The following is a 9,963-nucleotide window of genomic DNA, read 5'->3' on the forward strand; positions in this document are numbered from 1 at the left end:
GGATAGCCTAATAAGGGCCTGTAGAGGAATTTGTAATTTATATCATTTGCTTTTGTAAAGTCAATATCCATTTAGTACCCCCATAGTTTTCTATTGTTGTCTTATCTATAAGCTTTTGCCATTATTCGTCCACAAAATCGTTGTCCCAAGAAAGGTCCTGGGAAGTTTTTCATATTTCATCTTGGTTAATACATCTTCCGTACAAGTCTCTCTTTCCCTGCGTACGGTGTGCCGATGATGTGCTGGTAAGAGAAAATGTCTTATTCACGACCCAATACAAAGCAGTTGTAATGAGTAATCTCCATCTCCATGTATTTCATCTCCACATCATCGACCATTGATGAATTTTATCGAGTAAAATGACTTCTCAATAATTATTTATACTGCATTATAAAGAATTCTCATCCAATTAAATTTATATTATTTTAATCACAAATTTATTAATTCATAAATATCTTTTCTAATATCATAATAGACTAATACCAAAATTTTCTTTAGATGTATCAAAGTGTACAACTAACTCTAAAATATTTACGATCTATCGTAATTCCTAACATTATTATGTGTTCTAAAATAATGACACTAATACAAACAGTGATAAAAATATGCTTAAGTGAAAGAATCAAATTCTAAAAGGGTTGAAAAAAATCAAAAGACCAAAGGACTTAACATATATTTGTAGTATTTTAAATTTAAAATATTTGTATTTAAAAAAAATCAATTTGGCCCTCAAACTTAAAAAAAAAATCAATTTAGCCTATCATGTCACTAACCACTGTGGACTGCCATGTCAGCACCGTAATGATCAACGACGGAAACTGTTGGTCAAATAGCCATATTGAGTTCTTTTTCTAAGTTCAAGGGCTATATTGAGTGTAAAAAAAATTTGAGGGCCACATTAGTTCTTTTAGAAAAGTATAGGGGTCTGAGATACCCTTTTATCTTTTACTAAATAATAATATTTTATTGATATAATTTCATAAAGCTGTTGGAGTTTATACTATTTTTAGAGTAATGTTATTATCTGGGACTATTGTTTTATCCTTTTAGGATTAGGGTTTTTATTTTGAATTTATCCTATTTTAATTTCTTAGACAAACAATTAGGATTTATTTAAACGCCGCGTTTTCATATCGTTCGCGTGAGTTTAGCGATTTTCTACGAGAATAAGATTATAGATGAGAATGAATCATGTGATGCGTTCACACGATTTTAGAGACTTTTTTTGGTCACAAATGGGAAAGAAGAAAAACAAGATAACTAATTCAACCTATAACCTCGTGAAAACGCCACCCCTGGAATCTGCTTCCAAAAAGGCCGAGACATCAGTCGGAGAAGACTGAAAAATCAAGAGATCATCCTCGAGAGAGCATCCCATCTTGGCGAGTGCATCTGCATAAAAATTCCCTTCACGGTAGGTATGACAGAACTGCAAATTCCAGTTGTAAGTAGTAAAACACTAAATGTCTTCAATTAAATTTCTCAAAGGATGAAAGATACTATCTCCTTTTTCAATCAGCCAAAGTACCACTTTAGCATCTACTTCACAAATAATACAGCTATATCCAAACTTCAATTCAAGCGATAAACCAATACGAATCGTATATAGTTCAGCCGCGACACTGGAACAAACCCCCAGATGAGCCGCAACCCCAGCACCCAATGGCCCATCTAATCTCGTAATAGTCCTCCTGCTCCTGCAACACCATGATTACCTTGACTCGCCCCATCAGTGTTGAGTTTAAGAAAACCATTAAAAGGTGGTGACCAAGCTACCGTGTGAATCGGAGAAGACTCCATAGCATGTCACACCCCAAAAATATTGAGATTTAATTATTGGATTTAATTATTAGATTATAGTAAGTTAATTATGAGTACCAAATCGTAAAACTTGGGATCTTGAGATCAATTTTTGAAAGTTTTAGAAAGCTCAGGGATCTAAGCTAGAATTATCCTATCAATCTATGGTTTTGAAAAATAATAATAATAATAAAAAGAGTCGAAGCTGGTGAACCATGCCACGTCACCGATCTCTGGCTAACGGTGACGTGCACCGCGACCGCCACATCGCTCCCTATCATTCTCTGATCAAAACCCCTTTGGTAATTCGTCAGAAACCGTCACCGATTGTCATGGAGAACCTCTTGAAGGTTCGTCAAAACCTAAAACCCCATCGTTGATATTTTTCACGATTCCGGCCGTCGTAAAAGACCATAGGCCGCGTTACCACCACCAAACAACTCGTTGTCCCAATATGGTCAAAACTCGATAATCCCCGCTCCGAGAAAGCCCGTCGTTCGTCGCGAATTAACCAATAAAACTTTGACGAAAAATTCAACCATCGTCATTTTTTTTTGTATTTTTACGCCCATCCCGATGCCAACTTGGTTCACCGTTTCCACCTTTGGACTTCTCGTCCTAGTATGCTCAAAACCCGACCAGTTTTATTGCATCACCGTCATCCAATAACCGATCGTCGTTGGGTAAGCTTCGATTGTTTTATTTTAATTTTGAGTAAATTTTGGTTGGATTATTGGGATTATGTGAGTTGATTTTTGGTGTTTGGTGGTTTTCTGGTTAATCGACCATCGTCCTTGTCCCCATCATCCATCGCATGCATCGTCATGCACCAACAGTGCTCGTGGGCTTTGTTTTCAGTCGAGTCAACGGGACCTTCTGTATACCGAGTCAATTCAGACCGAGTTGATTGAGTCAACTCGCTAAGTTAACTGAGTCAACTCGCCAAGTTAACTCAGACCAGTAACCCGATGATCTGACCGTTGACCATTGAACCGATCATTGACCTGTTGACCCAATCGTTGACCAGACCCGTTGACTTTGATCGCGTTGACTTTGACCAAAAAGTGAACTTTTTCAAAAAAAGGCCTATTTTATGTTTTTGGACACCCTGAGTCTGAATTCGAAGTTCGTTTCACTAAATTCAAACATGATAAGCTATTTTTCAACATTTTATCTTCTGATTCCAATAGTAGTTTCGTTTCTGACGTTTATTGTTTTGCCATTTCATCAAGATATTATGGGATGTCAAAATCAAGTGTGAGGGCATTTGAATGAAGTTTAATTGGTTGACTGATGCATACGAAAATCGAGATAATACTTTACTACCTTATGTACACTTTACAGTATATGTTGGTATTGACTAGTGCATGCTTTATAATGTTTAATAAAATAAATCCTGATGAATATTTTTAAATTCATACTGAATATGAAAAAAGGATATTAAATTGGTTAAGACTCAAACTGAGTACGATATAAAGTTGGTATATTGAATAAGACTTGGATAACTTGCTTAAGAAATTGAAAGACCGATAAGAAAGAATTTAAGGCTCAACTATCGACCTCAAGATTTGTAAATTTTGATTATTTTCTTTTAAGGTTGAGTGCAGAAAATACGTGGATAAGAAATTACAAAAATAAACCTATGGAGTAAAATTACGAAAATACCCTCGTACTACAAAAAGACCAAGATAGTCCCTGATAGTGAAAAATAGCAATGAAAGGATGTACTTGACTAAATTACTATTGTAACCTTAAAAGACCGAAATACCTTGAACTCTAAATGACCCAAGTAACCTCTAGTACGAAAATGATCCAAATAACTTCATGTCCTAAAAATAAGTGAATGTTATTGGATAATTATAAAAAAAACTGAGAAACCTAATTATTGTACCGCCTCTTAAGGTTATAGAGTACGACGCGAGTACTTTGGTTATCCTAGAGAATGTTGCAATTCAGAAATAAAATAAATACCATCGGAATACACATAATTCTTCAATATCCTTTCAGCGATGGTTCTAAAGGTGATCAATATGACTAGTGTTGTAAGTATTAAGGAGTGAATATTCTTGAAGTACATCGATTCAAATGGTTGACATATATCACAGTGCTAGGTTTTGTTCAATTCAAGTTGACCAGATGCCTTAATAAATCGAAATGAAACTTGAATATCGTAAATCATCGTTTCACTCTTATTAGATTAAGTTGCTAATAATCCATCAGAAATCAACATGTCCGAAATATCCCTAAAGGCCTATAATGGAATTGATCTGGTTATATATGAAATCTTAAGTTATTCTATTGTAAAGGTTCCTAAATACTTTTCTAATGCACCTGAAATCCTAAAAGGGTTCTGAAGTATCACTTCTAAATTTCTGATTAGATCCGTTAGTAATCAATCCTTTTTAATAAATACCTCGTCCCTAAAATTCAATTAATTTACAGAAGTTTCTTGATTCCCTTCCTGATAATCTCCAAGCACCTTCAAAACAACTGAATCCTCTAGTTCGTTCCCTATAAACAAAAATGTTTTTTCTGATTTACATAAAATATGATTTCTTATATCTGGTTTCAGATTACTGGTTTCTTATCTATGGTTCTTGATTTATGATATTTCTATCTGTTACCTGATTTTTTTATTGGGGTATTGTCTGGGTAGGTGTCTGAAGACTCCGAGGTTCAACTAACTGGTAAATCTTTTCTATTCCGATCATTTATATTGGACTCCTAGATCATAGGGGTTAGGGTAAATCCTTATGGATATCTGTTATGGGGTACTATAATTGGTGTATGGTTGGAGGGAAACAATGTATTTTAAATAAAATCTCAACTTGAAATTTCTATTTTATGATATTACTAGTTCTATCTGAAACTGTTTTATTGCGGTATTGATTGGGTAGGATTCTGGAGTCTCTGAGGTTCAGCTAGCTGGTAAATCATTTTTGTTATGATAATTCATATTGGACTCATAGATCCTAAAGGTTTAGGGTAAGTTTTTATGGATGATGTCCTGAGATATTTCACACGGAGTATTCAGATGGAGGGTACTACAGTGATTTTTAAAACATGTTTTATTGAAATAACTACTACTATTTATAAACTAGGATTACATTTTATTTTGGTTTTAAAGGAACACACTAGATTACTGTTTCAATCTCTGAATCTGGTCTTCTGAATGTTTCCTCTAAGCTATAAGCTACCTTGTCTGTTATCTAAAGAAATATCGGTGTAATCTCAGCTCATCATGAAAAATTGTAGATGCCTGAATAAATAAGGAAATTTTTATACTTGCCTATTATCTACATGTCTTTCAGTATCATTTAGTAGTTATGTATTACTGAACTTCCCAAAAGTCACTCTTTTACTCACCATTTAAGGTTATAAAAATTGATCCAGTGCAAATATCTACTTCAGTAATGGGAGTTCCTTTGGCTTTGTTTGCAGAGTACGATATAAGTGTAATTAAGGGGCATGTAGGTCACATTTGATTTTTATACTGAGTATGAAACTTTTATGATTTTAATTCTGTTTGTAATATATGAATGGTTTTTTTAACTTTTATTTTATTTATAAATTGTTTTATGATTTTATATGTTTTAATAAAAGTTTTATTTTTTTTCTTAGATTTTTACTATGGGTCGCTCCTGTGACCCTAATATGACACCTCAGATCAGATCGGGTCACCCGTTTCAATCTGAGGGTGTTCCATAACATGTTTGGTGTTTTGTCGAATTAACTCATTAGCCTACAAGCAAATATTCATCCAAGTTCTTGATTCATCGTGTAATACCCCAATTTTTCCCAAATTAAAAACCCTATAATTCAGGAAATTTTGACCTAAATTCCTTAATTAAAATCAATGACCAAATTGTAAAATTAAAAGGCTTGAAGTTGTGTTTCCAAAACCATAGAATGTTCAATGGCTTGCTTTGTAATTAACCCATATTTTCTTTTAAATTAAACTCTTTCTCCCCCGATAATATCTTCTCCGCACCGCACCTTCTTTATTTTCTAAAAAACAAAACCCTTACGTCGAAACCTTGTAGAAGCGCCGCTCCTCGCCCTCACCTCTGATTCGTCATTCGGTCTCGTAGGTAAGGTTGTCAATCTTCGTTCATGTACCTCGACATCTCCCAATCGTTGTCGTCGTCGTTGAACGGTACTGGTTTGTGAAACCCGTGAGCCTTGACTCGCTCTCGTTGCCGTGGGGGCCTCGCGTCGGTCGTGTACGGTAGTGGTAGGATCGAGTGCTCATCAGGGAAGACTCGAATGGCCTGGGTCGTGGCTGAACAGCGTTGTTTGGTTGCGGAAAGCTTCTGCCGGTTGCTACCCTCTTCCGTCAATGTTGTCGCATACCGTTTAAGGTCATGGCAGGGCCGATTGTAGTATCTTCAACCCGTGAGGACTACTGTCGGTGCATCATTGTCACTGGCAGTCTTATTTTATTTTACCGACAGACCATTATATTCAAATCATAATTTGCTGTCGGGTCCCCGTTCGAGATTAAAAATAATTTTAAATAGTCGTAAATTATTATTTTATAAATTGGGATTTCTGATTTGGGACTTAAATTCTGACGTTGTAATTTTGCAGGAGACTTTGACTCGAAACTAGAATTACCACCTCCTCTGCTTTTACCCACAAACTTTGAACCGACTCAAGTTGCTCGTGTTGACCGTGAGTGTAATTAGTATTTTTTAGTGCGTCTAGCTTCGTAGTTAAACTTATAATAATTTATTAATTATTAAATATTTATCTTAGGCATGGATTCGGATCGACCTACTATCGTTAGTTATTTTGTCGAGGTGTGTCTCTTTTCGTTGCTACATTATTTTATTTGGTTGTTTAATTGTTTGTTGGTTGAAATTGAATGAAAACATGTTTGTCTGTGGGACTGTTTGTGCTATAATCAAAATATTGTTGTGTATTCATACTATGAGATTGTGTTGTGATATCAGAATCGAAATATAAGTGCTTCAAAATATTTCCTATTAAATATTTCTATTCATATCAGATCAGAATTTAAATATATGATTTTCGAGTATGTGTTATTCGGATATATGTAATTCGGATCGGATCAGATATCGAATATGTGTGCCATTTGCATGTTATATTAGGACGAATTTTGATAGGGGAAGTTAAGTGCATTCACTCGACGGGGTGAATGTCACTTTTGGATTTCATGGCCTCTGCCTTTGTGGCAAACCCTACTCTCGGTTATGAAGTGGTTGTAGTTTGAGTGGTTATGGGGAATCCACAGGTGGGTGCATGAGCATTTGCATACATTTAAATATTTGATTATCGTTGATTGATCGAAATATGATTATTAATGTTTGTTTCAGACTGTGTTGTGAGTTGTGTTTAATTGCACTTCAGAGACACACTAAACTTAATATCTTACACCCTTTTAGTTTCTCTCATTCAGATACTTGGGTTAGGAGAACAAGTACTTGGAGATACGATATTGCTCATATTTTATTTTATTCAGTATGACATTTTTACTTGGTTTCCTATTGCACATTTTATTAATTTATTTTGGGATAATATTCATTATGTTTAATTTTGTAGAGACATTAAACTTAAATTTTGTTTTGGACATTGGGACTTGAATTTTGAATTTTATAGACATTTCGATTATGTTTTAATTAATATTGATTTAATTCGGTTACTTTAAGTGTTTGAAATCTATAAATGCTAGGGTTAATTTTCAAGAAATTTTAAATAAGGTTTGGGTACGATATTGAGAAATTCAGTTAATGAGCTCTCTAGATTCGACCTAATTTCTTTAGGTCTGGTTTAGGGGAGTTACACGTTGTGTGAATGATCAGCGGGATCAAAAACTCTTCTGCACCGATCCTTCCAAAGATTCCAAACTGCACTTGCAAAGTGAATACTCCAAGCTTGGGAGTTCGAAGAAGCTGATAAGTTATCCTGAAGCCATTCTCGCAAATCCTAGGAATAAAAAGCTCCTCGTTGACAAGCAGGTACACTACGATTCCAAATATTATGTGCAATAAAACACTCCCGCAATATGTGATTGATGTCTTCCACCAGATGTCCACACGCGGTGCAACTAGATGACGTGGAGAGACCGAGCGATGCCCTTCTAGCATTCGTAAACAATCGATTTCGCCAAGCTAGCCATATAAAGAATTTCCATTTAGGAAGATTATGTAATCGCCAAATCCCAAGCAAGTTCGGCGAAGAGTTCTCAGGATTCTCACCGATGAGAGCAAGGTAGGCAGATCTTGTAGAGAAAACAACATCAGAAGTAAAACTTCCAAATATTTTTATCCTGAATATGTGAGTATTTAGCAAGAGGGTAGCCAAGAATTTGGACAACAACCTCCATGGGAAGTATGGCAAATAATTTGTTCACATCCCAATCACCATCCATAGTAATAAATTCACAAACACGAGACCTCTCCTCCACAAGAGATGGGTCGATATTAGGGTTGTGGAGAAGGGGTTGCACGAGCCACTTATCTTTCCAAAACAAAGTACTCTCACCATTACTGATTCTACGTAACATTCCAGAGGATAAACCCTTTAAGCCATGCACAATTCTTCTCCAATTATGGGACGACGAAGCAGATTTCATGGAAGCATAAGAAACATACTATTGCGGGTCTCCATGCACATGATACACTGCTTTAAACGCCCTCACCCATGGGCTGTCGGGTTGATTTAGGAAACGTCGGGCCGTTTTTTGAAGAACTGCATTATGCTTGGCCATTGAGCGAATACCAAGTCCCCCATATCGTTTCGGCTTACAAACTTCTTCCCATGAGACAAGATGGGGTACTCGTCGTTCGGCACTGCCACCCCATAGAAACCTTCTATTCATCTTGTCAATCCCTTCCACCACACTACTTGGAAGTCTAGTGGTCATCATGGAATAGGTCAGAATAGCGGATGTAACCGAGCTTATTAAAGTCAACCTGCCTGCGGGTATTAAAATTTTTGCTTTCCACCCACTTAGCCTTGCTTTAACTTTGTCAATGAGTTCAATATAAGTATGATTCATCACTCGACCAAGTTTTAAAGAAACCCCAAGGTACTGGCCGAGATCATCAAAGGAAATCATGTTCATAATTTGGCGAAAATGTCTACTAATACCCGGCCTTGTAGAGGGAGAAATATAGAACTTGGTCTATTCAAAATTAATCTTAGCACCCGAGGCGAGGCAAAACTTCCGAAGAATATCTTTAAACACAAGAGCTTGGCTTTCGTTGGCTCTCCCAAAGAAGAGGAGATCATCTGTGAAGAAGAGATTGGAGATTCGGGGCGTCCTTACCAAGTCTAATCGGTTTAAAAGTATTGTTTGCAAGAACTGTCTGAATTAGGGGTCCAAGTCTTTCAATGCATAAAGAAAACATATGCGGAGAAATCGGATCACCTTGACGGAGACCCCTGGAAGGACTAAAGAACTCTGTTTTTTGGTCATTCCAAAGCCCTGAAAATTTATTACTTTGAACACAAAACAGTAGAAGATAAATCTAATTATGAGGGAAACCAAAGTGAAGCAAGGTATCCTCAAGGAAATCCCATCGAACTCTATCATACGCCTTTTCAAGATCTATTTTCATAGCCACTAAGCCGTTTTCCCCTTGAACTGTTTAATCCTGTGGATTATTTCCTGAGCAAGAAAATATTATATGCCTCTTGTCTTCCTGAGATGAAGCTAGCTTGAAGCGGATTCACAGAATCTTCAAGCAAAGGCCGACGTATGTTAACAAGGACTTTCGTGATAAGATTATAAGTAACAGTACACAGACTTATAGGCCGGAGATGCTTAACCGAATCAGGAGGAGAAGCTTTTGGAATTAAAGCAATCAGCGTATGATTTAACTCACTGGGAAAGAGGCCGTGTTCAACGCTGAATTAACAATAGAAACAAGGGAATCACCAAAGGTAGACCATAACTCCTGGTAAACGCCTGCATGAAAAGCATCATCGCCGAGAGCTTTCCATGGTTTCATCATGAACAAAACAGTACGTACTTCATTCTCTGAAACCCTCCTAGTGAGTGAGAGCTTATCATAGAAATTTTGGGACAATTGAGACCCGGGAGGGGGAGGTAGAAGTGTCATCATTATAATAGAGTCCCTTGAAAAAATTGACCACCATTTCTCGAAGGCCTTGAGGATCTTTAACCAAAACCCC

At 36.4% G+C, this 9,963-nt stretch overlaps 1 long non-coding RNA gene across 1 annotated transcript; it reads left to right on the plus strand.

Moving 5' to 3' along the window:
• The first annotated feature begins 5,801 nt into the window (after positions 1-5,801).
• Positions 5,802-6,679, plus strand: LOC120158149. Its single transcript, XR_005519206.1, has 3 exons — positions 5,802-6,161; positions 6,391-6,474; positions 6,559-6,679. It is a non-coding gene; the product is annotated as an uncharacterized LOC120158149 (long non-coding RNA).
• Positions 6,680-9,963: the final 3,284 nt, after the last annotated feature.

Source organism: Hibiscus syriacus, unplaced genomic scaffold, assembly GCF_006381635.1.
Source record: "Hibiscus syriacus cultivar Baekdansim isolate YM2019G1 unplaced genomic scaffold, ASM638163v2 tig00111308_pilon, whole genome shotgun sequence".
Classification (NCBI taxonomy): Eukaryota; Viridiplantae; Streptophyta; class Magnoliopsida; order Malvales; family Malvaceae; genus Hibiscus; species Hibiscus syriacus.